We start from the raw sequence: 15,495 nt of genomic DNA, 5'->3' as shown, positions 1-15,495 counted from the left end.
GTGAGTACTTCCTGTAATGTTCAGAACAGTTTAACAGGGATTTAACAAAACAGCTAAGAAGGAACCAACTATTTTTCACAGGTTCACATGTCACAATAATACAGCTCATACTTAGGCTCTTTATCAACGCAAGTATAAATACTCAATTAATCCCCATTAATGCTCCATGTCCTGCATACTGTTCCAATTTCCCGTCTTATCATTCCCACAGTACTGCGCATGCCGCAGATAAGAACGAGCATTTAGCTAAAATGATGAGAACCTGAACTGCACACATGTTAGCGGAATGGATTTCAGACCAGGTCCCAGTCTAAGCCAGTCAGGCGTAATTCAGTCATCTGGCGATTACGTTAGCGTAATTCCCAAAATTAATCTAAGAGTGTAAAGCGAATCATATGTTGTCGTAGGAAATGCGCAGTTTATTTAACTTCGAAAATAGTTTGAGTAACCATGACAGCCAAGTGTATAGCAAGTGATTTTTTTTGTGACAGTACATATGTTTATACAGTGCATACGGAAAGTATTCACAGCACATTTTGTCATGTTACAGCCTTACTCCAAAATGGATTCAATTCATTACTTTCCTCAAAATTCTACAGACAATACCCCATAATGACAACGTGAAAGAAGTTTGTTTGAAATCTTTGCAAATTAATAAAAAAATTTAAACAAAAAAGCACATGTACATAAGTATGCACAGCCTTTGCTCAATACTTTGTTGAAGCACATTTGACACCAATTACAGCCTCAACTCTTTTTGAGTATAATACTACTTTTGGCAAACCCCAGGCGGGCTGTCGTGTGCCTTTCACTGAGGAAGGGCTTCCGTCTAGCCACTCTGCCATACAGGCCTGATTGGTGGAGTGCTGCAGGGATGGTTGTTCTTCTGGAAGGTTCTCCTCTCTCCACAGAGACATACTGGAGCTCTGTCAGAGTGACCATCGGGTTCTTGGTCACCTCCCTGACTAAGGCCCTTCTCCCCCTTATGCTCAGTTTAGCTGGGCGGCCAGCTCTAGGAAGGATGGAGTTCACTGTGCTCATTGGGTTCTTCAATGCTGCAGAATCTGTGATCTGTGCCTCGATAGAATCCTGTCTTGAAGATCTACAGACAATTCCTTGGACTTCATGGCTTGTGCTCTGACATGCACTGTTAACTGTGGGACCTTTTCAAATCATGTCCAAACAACTGAATTTACCACAGGTGGGTTCCAATCAAGTTGTGGAAACATCTCAAGGAAGATCAGTGGGAACAGGATGCACCTGAGCTCAATTTTGAGTGTCATGGCAAAACCTGTGAATACTTATGTACATGTGCTTTTTATTTTTATTAATTTGCAAAGATTTCAAACAAACGTAGTTTCACATAGTTAAATTTTATTTTAAGCTTTTGGCTTTATTCTTGCACGATAGTGAATAGGCACCAGACAAGAAAATAGGGAAGAAAGAAGGGGTGTGGGATCGGGTCAAGCTCAAACCCACATCTCCATGAGAACATGTGCACATAAAGCTGAAGTGTATAATTTATGCATCAATTCAATACCATCATCAAATAAAATTTCAAAACAAAATGCTGCAAAAAGTGTATTCAGTTCAAGATTAGGGATGCATCGATACCACTTTTTAAGGATCGAGTACGATACCGATACTTTTTCCCTGGTACTCGCAGATACCGATACCGACACAGATGCTAGTTTTTTTTTTTTGTGGAAATTTTCTAAGAACAACACAATGAGACTTAGGAACATATCAGCATCTTTATTTTTAACAACTTCAACTCATATTTTGAAAAAATAAATCAATCTTATGTGCTCATCAAAAATTTTCAAAGCCAAAATTCACAGTGTCCAATAACCTCCAAAGGGCAAAACCGAGGACATAAGCATGCAGATTGCCATGCATGGGTCGTCATCAATGATTTTGAAATATTTCCACACTGCTAAGCGCAAATGAAGCGTTAAGAGAGAGTGGTTTACATGTTAAGTCAATGGACGCGATAGACCTACTTGCGGTGCGATTCACGCGAATGAGGCGGCGTGAATTGAGCGTTCGCGTTATTCGCGTGAGTTAAAAAATCTGAATGCGAAAATTTTTGCCACGTTAACAAATCAGGAGCTTGCTCTAGTAGGGACGTGATTATGACATAGCGAGCGGCGGCAGAAATCTGAAACAACAATGAAGGACTGCGCCTCTGGACCCAGACACGGCGCCGAACAATCTACGTCTATCTTCAGCCTTCCATAGCACATAATGCGCAGCTACCTGCTCAACAAAATCCGTGTCCGCCATTTCGCATAAGACTGGAGCCGCCTGCCAGAAGCCCCTCCCATGACGTGAATTTCACTCGCGAATAAAGCGAGTAAACTCAAAATGTTCAAGCGTCCAACTACACACGAAGAGAGCGATTTAGGTGTGAACACTCTATGACATTGTGTCTGCTACGGCAGGTGTCTCTGTGTGCACTGTGTGGAACGTTCTGACAATTACGTCACGTGAGGTATCGGGGAATTTTTACGAGTACGAGTACATGAGCTTGGTATCGGGACCGATACCGATACTGGTATCGGTGCATCCCTAGTCAAGATTGATGGGTTTAGAATGTTTTAGGCACAAAACAGCAAATCAGGTTGGGAAACCAGCTAAACCAGTCCAAGACCAGTGTGGGCAGGTTGGGAGGCCATCTTGGCAGCACTAAATCGGTTTATACCAGTGGAGACCAGCTTTAAGCTGTTTTTGGTAAGAACTTTCAACATTTTTACTCAACCACATCACTTACATACAAGTGATCGAAGTCAGTAAACTGAGTTAGCTAATGGATGGCTCACCATTACTGGACAACACAGCTAAAGGGATCAGCTAAAAGGCCATATTAATGTGGTGAAAATCCAAAGACAAAATCCAATGTCCATCAAAATTCCTGCTCCTCAGTAATCTCAGGTGGTCTTTCTAGAATGAGGAGATCTCCATGATGTTTCAAACTGTGCTCGGTTTGACAACACAAAGCCTTAAAAAAATTATTTAAAAATATTCTTAAGCATCTCATTAAATGAAAAGAAAGTCTAAACAAGTCTATTGAGGTCTAAAAGCAAATGAGCAACAGAAGCTGCATATGGGGTTTCACCATCATACTCCTGTATAGGGCTACAATTTTATCTCAAAGCAAAAAAAAACTGAGGGACAGAAAACAAATATTAAAAACCAGCTTAAACAACCTTGTCATTGTCCAGAGCACATTTGCTGTCACTGGTCATCAAACCATGTTCAGTTACCTTAGTGAAATTTCTCTACCACACAACACAAACCTGAGCTTTTGCCCTGGAGCTGCTTACTTATTTACCAACATCATGATTACATCACCTTTTAAGACTCAAATTTTCAAGAAAATCGTCTGTAATAAAGTTCGTTAGAAGGGAAGGAAGGAGGCGGGAACCGGCGGACATTCAAACAATAAAACTTGAATTAAATAAACAATAAACACGGAAGTACACGCTGTCGCTTGGTCCTCAGCCCAGCCGAGAGGCTCTTCCTCGGGGTGCAATGCCTGGGTTTGTCTCTCTCTCTCTCTAACCTCCTTCATGCAAAGCTGAGCGAGACAAAGAAAATCTTTTCATTACTAACAGGGTTTGAAGACTCTCTTGTCTCAGATGTGTAATGGGATAACAAAAAAGGCTTTTGATTAGGGTCGTCTTTGCAAGCATTAAGAGGCTAAGGAGCAAAAACATAAATAAAGCCATCTTGAACAGCATGCAGGCATTTAAGATTGAGTTATAATCATCTGCTTTCAGAGGTTACGAACGAGGGCCTGCTATGATGCTACATCACGATCAACATTCCTGAGATTGGCTTTGACCTTGATGAGCAGAGAGCTGTTGATGTCTACCAAGATGGAGGTCTATTGTTGCCACGGATACGAGCTCAGAATGTGAAGCACAGAGAGAAATGGATACAAACAAGCCAGCCAGCAATGATGAATCACTATAGGGGCAACAAGGAGAGAAGGACGGGGGATAAGTCAAAGAATGCAGGAGGATTGTTGGAATCAGCTGAGAACAAGATAAGTGGATACGTTTTTATAGACAAGGACATACAGTAGCAACTTCAAGAGAAGAATGCGAAGTGGTGCTGAAATGCTACGGAACACATCGTGACCTGCAGATTTTCTGTAAGTTTATTCATCAGATACTTTTAGCATTCAGCACGCTCTCGCTCTCCATTATCTGGATTAGTACAATATTAAAGTACATTCGCATGTATATCTTAAGTAAAACTGCTCTGCAATGCATGTGATCCACGGATTATTAACTGGAGAATAAAAGCTAGTTTTAGTGCACACACCCTCTCACTCTCTCTCCAGTTTAACACGGTTTCTCTCCTGTTTTTGGGCGAGTACAATATTAAAGCACATTCTAGCATATATCTTAACTTAAACTGCTGCATAAGCAGCAATGCTGTTGAGTCAAAGCGCAAATGACGCGATTCATGCGCATATGCACACCATTTATTCAATTTTGACGAGGCGCCCACTCACGATTCAGTAACGCATTTACGAGAATGAGAGAAAGTTGTTTGAGATAGGCCTATTTTGTGATCGGCACTTCATAACACCTGTATAAACCCTTGAGATCCAGTTATCAGCTGTTTACTCTGTATTTTTATACATATGTTGTATGCATGCATACTGTGTACATAATTATGTTAAATAATCTGTTAAATTATTCAGTTGATATCTCCAGTGTACTTTTACACCATCACACTCATGGCTTGTCGCTGAAACCTAGTTATATCAGGTTAGTATTTTACTAAAAGTCAACTTCAGTAACATTCAGTAGCAGAACTGATGACCAACCAATCATAATATCAATAGGAGCACATGTGCATCCTAGAATAATCTACAGGACTTTATACTTTCTGTAAACATATCGTTTGTAGCATGTGTACATCCTTAAATTTGTGAAGTTAATTTGTTGAATTTTTTCGGGATTTGCATGTTCTGTATTTTTGCAGAACGTAGAGATGATAACTTACAAAAATCTTTTGTCAGAAGACCAAGAAATAGCTATAGTATTGTGTGACGAAATTGGACCAAATGTGCCTAGGATCTTATGTGCATTTATATATTTATGCAATTGTATTCTGTATTGTGTTGCATACCCTTTTTATATTGTATATTTTTCCTAAAGCTCATTGTTGCATTTTGCTCTTTCTGCACTCTTTTAAGTTGAATATTGTAAAAATGTTGACTGTCAATGTCAGGGATGTGTTGCGGGTATAGAGACCCAAGCGCAATGATCCAACCATATCAGGACCCAGCAGACAGAGGGATCGTTGCGGCAGTTGTCGAAGCTGCAGGTTCCCCTTCAGGGTCAAGGCTGCCGGGCTCCCTTCCAGAGTCGGGGCCGCCGGGCTCCCTTCCAGAGTTGAGAATGCCGGACTCCCCTTCAGGGTCGAAGCCGTTGGAATCCCATTCCCTCCACAGATCCCGCCAACAATCCAGTCCGTGTCTGCCGGCTATCCAGTCTGTGTCTGCCGGTTATCCAGTCCGTTTCTGCTGGCTATCTAGTACGGCCTACCCTGTCTTCCCCTTGTTTGGACTCTTGTGCTCCCCCCATTGGACTCATGTATCCCCGTATTATTTATCGTGGTTCCCTGTTTGTTGGTGTGTATTACCTGCCTTGTTTGTGCCTTAGGGAGCGTCAAGCTTTTATTGACCTAGTGGCAGAAAACAGAAAGTCATGTTTTATGTGAAGAGAGGCAATTATGGCCCTTATGGCCTTACATGCAGTGTCTTTTAACAAAATCAAACCTCAGGAGTGACAAAGTCATTCAACAGCAAATGTGAAAAACTGACAGCATGAAAAGATGCATGAAAACTGTGATTAAAATCCAGGTTATCACAAAAAAAATGTTGTTGAACTTTTCTACATGTACAAATATTCCGGTTCTATTGCTTAAGAGTGAATATGAACTTGTTTTCTCTGCAGGATTTTAGGTCTGAATTCATTCTATCTTCATTTTCTGCAAATAGAAACCATATTTTTATTAGAAATTTGGGAGAAATATTGTTAGTAGTTCACAGAATGAAACAAAAATTATAATTTTAACTAAAAATAGTAAATAAAAACAGATAATTTTTAAAAAGTAATTTTGAAATTATCATTTTTTTCCGCAGCTATATTTATTAAATCCAATTTTTGAGGGTACTACCATATGACACAACACATTCACATTCATTTTGAGTTTATGAATTTATGCCATTTATGAAAAAAACTTGACCAAAAGTGGCTTCAATAGGGCTAACACGGTATGATTTTTTGTTCTAACCGCGGTGAAAACGCAAAAAGATTTTGCAGTTTGGCGGTTAATCACACCCAACCACTTACCTCCACAAAAAAAGGAAAATAAATTATTACAAGAATAAGAACCAGAGAAAACAGCAGAAAGAACTACGGCGTAACAGCCAGTGGATATAAAAGCATGCAAACTTTGAATAATTCATCGTTTGTAACAGAAAATTATCATTGATGTTATTTAAAAGCACTTTTTAAGCGTAACTTAAAAAGGGAACATCGAGGTAGCCTATAGGCTAGTCTACTCTGTACAAATGTCGCCTGTTGTACAACTACTGGGCCGCTTAAGTGAATCGTCAAGTAGGCTTAGTGCTTCCTTATTTTTCGCACTTCCGTGTTTTTTGCAAGGAAAAACAAACTAATTCACTTCGTCTGTTTTCAGGGAGGCTTTTAAATAGGGATGTGCACGAATGTTCAAATATTCGATCCGCAATAACTATTCCAAATTTAAAAATGCTATTCGAATATTTTATAAGACCCTACAGTTGTCACGTCTAATTTAACGCTGCTTCACTACATCTGTAATGATTTTATAATATACAGAAAATGTAAAATAATTATTTGTATGTGTTCCTAAATCTTTGTTCACTCAAATCGCAAGCTAGTTTAAATATTTGTGATAAAAACTGAGCCACATAATTCGTTAACATTACTTACATTAGGTATAAAAATACCAACCATATATTTAATGATTAACAATAATAAATGTATTACCTTTATAACTCTGGAGTGTTTGTTCTTTGTAAATTCATTCAATAGTTTAAAATATATTAAGTAATGCTTATTTCTTGAAACCAAATGTACATTTCACTGCAACTAATGTTAATGAATTTGCCTTAGCATAAGACTGGTAAATTTTTCCATACCTAAAAGCCCGAATTTACCTTCAAAGAAGGAAAGGTTCAAAAGGGTAAGGGTAATAAACAATAAAGCCAGATATTCTTGTCAGATCTAGGGTTTGTTATATCGGTAGTTAGAAGACCAGGGCGTTTTCTCCGGTCAGCTTTTTAACCGACTGAGGAACTTTCACCAGAGTAAAATAGGCCTATATGCTTTTAACAAGCAAATAAATAAATTAAACACTGAAGCATCCGAAGAACGACAGACAAAAGTCTTTTTTGACTCACTTTAGGTTACTCGGAACTCAGAGCAATGTAAAACACAATCGCTCCCGTCTGAACTAAAACTGCTAATCCTTTTTTCCGCGGGTCCAAACTACCGTAACCTCTCTACGTCTAGCAGTAACAAACACCCAGTGTATCTGCACAAAAGATACAAGAATAATACATTTAATAAAAATCCTTAAAGCCTACACATGATTTGGTCCAGTCTTTGTAATGTGCCAGGGTTCAAAACTCTTACAGGTTGCAGGTTAGGTTGCATTATATTTTGTGATTTTGCTTAAAATGGAGAGCAGGCCAAATCCGAGAGAGTGGTCCACACAGATATTGATTTGAAGTCTACAGTACTGTTGAGGTCACCCTGATGCGCTTGCCCTGCAGCTTCACTGTTTCTTTTCTTTGAAGCTGGTAGTTTCTCATCATGCGTAAAGCTGGATGATGCAAGCCATGTCGCGGCGGGTAAAAGCAGAGATCGCTTAACCCTTACAGTCTGTCCTGTTGTGATTATAAATCAAGCAAAACAACAAGCAACTAATTCTGACTCCAGCACAAATGAAAAGCTACAAATCTACTGACACTGTAGCAGAACTCAGTATCACGGAGTGGCATGCTTCACAGTGTGATGAGAACAAATTTATCTGTTTGTGTTTCACATTTACTGACAGTAAATCATTTTTAGGGGATATCACATCGTTTCAAATCTAATGTTTGTCTGTTACACTCATCGATTACAGTAAAAAGGGAAGACACACTAACCGACTGCCTCTGATATTTTACTCCGATTCCCATTCACGTATTAACTGAATTACAATGCATTTTGTTGAGTTACTTGAATGTGTGATGTGTCCCTAAATGGGTTTCTGTAGAAAGTATGTTTGTGCAGAGCATTTTTCCATTGAATAAACACAGACCTCCATTATTTTTTTTGTTGTTCAACTTCTGCAACTTCCTCTGGTTCTCAAACGACCAACAGGCTTTTCTTGTCCACAAGAGGCCAATTCACTTAAACACAAATCTGAAACATGCACCAATTGCATTATTCTACCAACTTTCATATGATGCCACAATACCCAAATTTTTCAGCCCCTCTCCTCCAACCACTTGTCATATAGTGACTACTTTTCACGTTCCATTCAATTCCAGCTCAATAAATTCAAGCTATTTTATTACATTAAATGTGCCATTTTGGGATAAATACAGTACATCACCTAACTCAGATTGAATACTGGACACCAAACAGGTGTGCCATAGTGCAATATTGAAAGTGTTCATAGACACACAACTCTTGTGTAAACATAATTATCATGGCAAAAGGTGATGACATCTGAATTTATCTGTAGTGTGTACATAGCCTGATAGAATCAGCTGGCAAAGATCAAGAATCACAAGGACAATACTAATGCTATTATGAATCGAGCAAAAAGGCTTTATAGCTGCCACAGCAACACTAAACACAGTGATGGCCACAGTGGGTCCGGATGGCTTTTTCCAAAAGTTGAAGCTCCAATAGCTACAGACCTGTCTGGCTCATATTGATCTGTGGGATTTTCATTGAGCCATTATCCCTCATTACCCACAGCTCATCGCATGCTACTAGTCTGGGGAGACATCCAGATATAACATTAAAGGTTCGCTCACATTTCCCATCCTGTACCACTAGCTAATGCAGAACAATTGATTACACAATTATGTTTTACTCTATACAGGTGAAGCAAACATTGACAAATAAATGAAATGACACGAAATGACCAAAGATCATTACTATTGCGTTTACACAAACAATTAAAGTCCAGTGTCTAATTATTTGAAGGATCTATTGACAGAAATGCAACATATATATAGCTAGGTGTATAAAGAGCTTACATAATGAAGCGGTGTGTTTTTATTTTCTGAGAATGAGCTATTTCTATCTACATACACTGCAGGTCCCCTTACATGGAATTAACCAGGTTGATTCTACAGCAGCCCTAAACAGACAAATAGCTCTACAAAGTGTGTTTCGTAAATATATCTCCTTCTGCAAAGAAGCGAATACGTGCCGACATGTTTGTACTGTGTCATTTGCCGTAGTGCTTCGAAAGGGAGGGGTGGAGTTTGCTGTTTTTTGCAATTATCAATCTCACCACTAGATTCCGCTAACATCTCCACACTGCTCCTTTAACAAACATAAGCACTGTATTCTCTGGGCTCTGTTTATTCTCCATCTTGATCAACACCGAAAGCCTGCAGCTGTATGCAAAAACTGTGACAAAGTTTTAATGTTGCCATCATTTTAACACCAACCAGATTGGTTTTATAACCACTCTACTGCAACTGTAACATCAATCTTTTTTTATACACAATTCAAGCAATTTTAGGTGAACACAAACAAAGTGTAGGCATATAATGTGCAAAGGACCTCGCCCTCCACACATTAATTTCACTTTGAGAGATTAAAAGCTCATTCCGGGGGCTGAATTTGAATAAAGAATTTTGCATACTATTATACACATGGTGGATTTATAATCTCAAAAGTCATAATGCTAACAGTTAGCCCTATAATCTGTTGAATTATTGTATAATCATCTTTCACTGTCGCTCATGTTTTGAAAAATTTTATCTTTTTCTATACTATGGACAAAATGTAGCAATACCCAAAATGTGCTAAACCAAAAGGCAATATAACCACAGGGAGAATGTGCCAAAATGACCTGACTGGTATGCTCATCAGCTGCCTGAACAGAAATAAAGTCCTAGCTTCCTTTGTAGCAACTGTACTTTTATGATATCAAGCACCTAATCCCAGCTTCTGTGGATTTAATGTGTGATACACCAAATGTGTACTTTTATAGCACAGTCATTATGAATGAAAGTCCCAAATAAACTCTTGGCATAGGTTTTAAATTGTGAGGACTGCATCGTCTTAAATTACTTACATGACCCTTATGTGCCTTCATCGAGATTCGGGGTTCAGGGGCACAAAAGATGCACAAAAGGTCAGTTTAATATGCACTGCCATAATCAGAAGAAATAACTGCATACAGGGCAGAAATAAACCAGCCTTGAGCATAATTGAGATCAATAAAAGTTCAGACACACGGGGCAACCAGTGCCATCACCCAAAGTCATTTCAAGTTAAGTCCCATTATTGAGTAAAGCTAAGAAATCTGGTTGCATTGGTAAAGATATATTATTTAATCAGAACCGATAATTAAATTATACACGGCTTGACTTATAATAGTAGACTAATGCAATAATGCCTCAAAATAAAATGAAAAAAGAAACAACAGTGCGAATTAAACTAGACAAACCACACATAATGACACATGGCAATCTGTTTAATCACATTACTTTGCTTGATTCAATCTTCATGGACTGTCTGGTCTTTAAAATCATCTGGAAACAACTTCAGTCACTGTGGATCTTCACTGATGTAGCCTATCTCAGAACATATTATTCATTTCCAAATTCCTGAACTTCTTTAATTAGACAATTTCCAAAACAAGTGGAAAAAACTGTGAACCATTTCCAATCAGATCACAGGTTATACAAACCTGCCTTTACTACAATTACTAAGATCACACACAAGCAAAACTGAACAAGTAGCCTATTTAATATATTTTCTGGGGAATGGGGACGATCTTTCAAAATAATGTTTTTTTTAAGATACAAAACATAGGTAAATAACGTCTTCCATTCATGTTATTGCAAACCTGACTTAACGCTAAACAGCAAATAGTGGAACCGATTACTTTATAGGCTACCAACACTGTTTACTGTCAATAGAATCCAAAGGATAACAAGCCAGGTGCATTACGGCCAATGCTGTCGTTTCGATTCCAACATTTTACTAAATAACCAGGATCTGAGCGTTCCGTGTCACTGACAGCTGATTCAGTCATGAGCAAACGTGTCACGTAAAATACGGTGTTCACGGTAAGGGTGGAGACACCTAAAGGATCAGAAATGGAGCTCAGTTCGCTCTCTCTCCTGGGTTCGAGGATGTGTGAATGATACCGTATGCGGCTCTACCTCCTATTAACTGAAGTGATGCCACATTTAATACGGAGCAAATGTAACAACACCTACTGCACCTCAAGCACATCGGTGATATGCTTATATGCATATCTTCTAAGGCATGTTACCTCGCTGTAAATTCGTGCCCGACGGCGCAACATCATCGGCTCAACAGATTTTCACCATTTTTCCTATAACGTAAGCGTGCCCCGGTCCGATTCCGCCTTCTACAGCCCCTACACGATCGGCGTTTGCTAGAACCACGAAACGTCCCTAAAACGATGCCTGTGAACACGCCGTTCCGACTGTCACCCTCCAAAACATGTTACATGTGACAGAAAGTGTGCCTCTCACCTCGCGGATCTGTGCCCATTTTCCGCCCGTGCCCAGCAGCCGATCCGGCAGGATGACGTCACGAGCGACGCTCTCTGCAGCAGAGGGCGCGCGCGCGAACACGCGCAGAGCGTGGAAATTAGAGTTGAGCCGGATACTCGGCTGAAACGAGTATCCGGTACGGATAAAGCATATTTGCCGAGTACAAGTATTATACGAGTAATACGAGTCAATATCTGTGCTCGGATGGAATAAAAATCCTCATTGGGTAGCTGACTGTGTCTGCGTTCTGTGATAGGCTAGTCACAGCGCCCCTCCCTTACACATACAGATTTGCTGTGTCCCGCTCTGCTCACTCACACACAGAATGCTGAGAAGAGAACAGCTCTCTTTCTCTCTCTGTCTCTCCCTCAGTCACTCAGGTTCGCGGGTCTTTTCCGTTAACGTTTAGGGTTTCTTCAGCTTCAGGTTTGTTTTTTATTTCGTTTTTTTTTGCAGTACTTATTAACAGAGTTCTGGTAAACGTAGGGTTTGTTCAGACGTGGTGCTTGGTAGAACGCGACTAGCGTTGCGTCTCTGCCTGTCTGAGATTTTTTTTCTTTTTTTAACCGTCTGCTGATTCTAACCAGTTTTTTGACTTCAAGCAAAAAAATAAAGTAAGTAAGTTAGTGGTATAAATGCGTATTCTGATCAACGGGTTCTGATCAACCCATAGCAATTGCATGATTAAAAATAACATACTGGTTAAAGCCCCGCCCCTTTCAAGACAACCCGACCACTTCCTGGTTAAACCCCGCCCAATTCCATGTTAGGCCCCGCCCAGTCCGAGTACAGATACAGATACGGATAATTCATATGGTTAACAGATACAGATACAGATACAGATAATGCTGTACTCGCTCATAAAGGGGCGTGTGTGTGATGCTCACCGCAATGAAGGGAACACATGCCCTACTTGTGCTGCCATTGGATGTGTTTCTGTTTTCAGAAGGACGCGCACGAACTTTTCAGGAAAAATATGACGGGTTGTTTTATAATAACAGACGGTGAGGATAAGTGAAGTGAACGGATTTCTCATTGTTTTCTAACCAGGGCTCGCACATTATAGAGCCTCCTATTGAGGCTTGAGCAATTTAGTGTGACGTGAACACCCTGATGCAATGCAATCTTGAGTAGCCTACTTATGGCATCTAGTTTGATCGGCTGTAAGGTTTTCGTAATTAATGTAGAGTTGTTACGTAGTGGATGCCCTGTCCGAAACCTGAAACAGGTGCAGATTGTGAAGGACATTAGGACTATAGCGTCATCTTGTGGTGACATTGTAAATGTTCAGCCTACCCAAAAATCTGTCTACTTAGCAGGATCGATATTATATTCCTGAGGGCTACTTATCTGGATCGCAACTGAATTATTCAAGCTAAGCAAATTAAAGTACGGTATGTTCAAATCACAATGCCATACAGATATCTCAACATTCTGCTGAAAAAACTTTTGTTTTCCCACGTGACAAAGTTAAGACATGGGTGAACATCATTTGAATTTTGACATTTTCTCTAGCCGATAAAATGAGAAAATATGCGTTTGTTATTTTTATTACCTTAATACATACACCGTGGGTCCCCTTACATGGAATTCGCCATGTTGTTTCTCCTGTAGCCCTAACCAGACAATCTGCTCTACAGCACGTTTGGTACATATGTTATATCCTTCGGCAAAGAAGCGTAAACGTGATGACTTAGTTCTGTGTCAGCCACCGTAGTGTTTTGAAAGCGAGGGATGAGCGAGCCATTGGTTGCAATTCGCGGCCTCCGTGCAAAATTTCATACACTGGACCTTTAAAGGTCTATATTCGACTTATTTTTGTGTCTCACTGGTTTCGAGCATAACAAGATAACCACTGATCTAATTAGTATCTTACACAAACAGAAAATATATGACGGGACTTTTATCAAATAGTTAACAATCATGTTTGTGTGCATGGTGTCCTCGTAGCTTTCTTAATACAATCAGTAATTTCTCAAACACCTGCTGCAAATGAAACACTATTCTTCCCGACTCCCTCCACATATACACACGACACACACACATTCTGCTCAGTCTTTTTAAATTCAGACTTTTCAAAAAGTGACAACCACACTATGGGCTAATGACTAGCCTGTCATCTACCTTTGTATTTTGATGGATCCCATTCATGCCGTGCTGTGCTTTCTGTAGCTTTTTAGCAAAAAATGCTTACTGAGGATATTATTAGCCTCTATTTGCTTGGCCACGATAGCGTGTGTCTGAAATTTGCAGCTTTCTTGGTGTACTTTAAACAATGACTGGATCAGAATCATAGAGAAAAGCAGGGATTACATTAAATAAAGACTTTGGGCGCAAATGCATGATAGTTGATTTCTCTATATGTTAAAAGGCATAACTAGGGTCAATTGAATTGGATACACCTGCAAACAATACACATTTCATACAATACAAATTTCACATATCCTGTATTATAAGGATACTACCAACAGGGGGCGGCAAAAGCTAAAGCTTCTCAAAAGGGCAAACAACTGCATGGACCATAACAACAAAAGTGATGTTGTGTTATAGAGACCCATGACAAAAGAAAATGACAATTTACAAAAACCTACCTGAATATTGTGTGGTTATTTAAAGAGAAATACAGTCTTGTATATTTCAATGTTATAGGTGACAAGTGATGTTTAAACTGCAATCCTACTGCAACTTTCAATATTTGCCTTACTTCACCCAACAGTGCAGTAAACTTAAACGCTTGAACAAATTAAATATCAACACCCAAGTACATGAAGATGGGCAAAAGGTTTTCTTAGTAATTGTTTATGAAACGACTGAAATAATTTCATTCAGAAGCTATCTACAATCTAGCAAATACTGAAAGTTTGTTTTCTTCATGAAATTTAATGAACCGAACAATGAGAAAGTATTTTAACTTCTGAAGTATCTGCCGTAATATAACTCTAGTGGCTATTGAGCATACTGAGAGAACAAAATAAACAAACAGGGTCTAAGTGAAGGGCATGATTGTGACCGGCACACAATATGCATATCAAGCTAGATTATACGCCACAAAATATACTGATTTCAAGGATCATTAGCTTGCTAAATAATATCTTAAAGTTGCACAAGAAGGCAATTTTTCTAAAACAGTACCACCTCATTTGAAAACCTGCAAAAACGATAGTAATCTTTATCCGTTAATGACAAATGTGTGAAAATCACGTTCTGCAATGACAATAGTACAGACCTCTGCATTCTTAGCTTGAGCCACAGATGTTGCCATAGTAACAGAGTATATCTTATCAAGTATGGCTCTTGTGTGTGTGTGTGTGTTTTCTGGAACTTATTTGGGCTTTCAATGTAGGTATGACAACAGGCTGTTGAATTGTTACACTGATTTGCATGTTAATAGATTTAACAGCTACGGTGGTTTGTTTAACCCCTAGCAAGGGTAGCATCAATTTACTGTCATATAGCCTGAATTAGGATCAATATGAGCTTTTATGTAAATGGTATATAACACTTGTAAACCAAAAATAGAGTCGCTTCAGAGGAGGCTGAATCGATGGTGCATTTTACACTAACAAAAACAACCAGTTTGGTGCTGATAAAGAATAATCATACCACTGAATCCTGTTTGTATCCTGAAGGAATTTACAAGAATGGCAGATTAAACTCGC

The 15,495-nt window shown here is 39.2% G+C and overlaps 1 protein-coding gene across 1 annotated transcript in view; it reads right to left on the bottom strand.

The window, feature by feature from the left end:
- Positions 1–12,038, bottom strand: part of fbxo41 (F-box protein 41) — a 42,299-nt gene extending 30,261 nt beyond the window's left edge. Inside the window, exon 1 of the mRNA XM_079462242.1 lies at positions 11,816–12,038. The gene's annotated coding sequence lies outside the window, so the exon portion shown is untranslated. The remainder of the gene's footprint in view (positions 1–11,815) is intronic.
- Positions 12,039–15,495: the final 3,457 nt, after the last annotated feature.

Source organism: Barbatula barbatula (assembly GCF_947034865.1).
Source record: "Barbatula barbatula genome assembly, chromosome: 8".
Lineage (NCBI taxonomy): Eukaryota > Metazoa > Chordata > Actinopteri > Cypriniformes > Nemacheilidae > Barbatula > Barbatula barbatula.
Note: the sequence above shows the minus strand (reverse complement) of the source record. Positions and strands in the feature narration are given on the sequence as shown.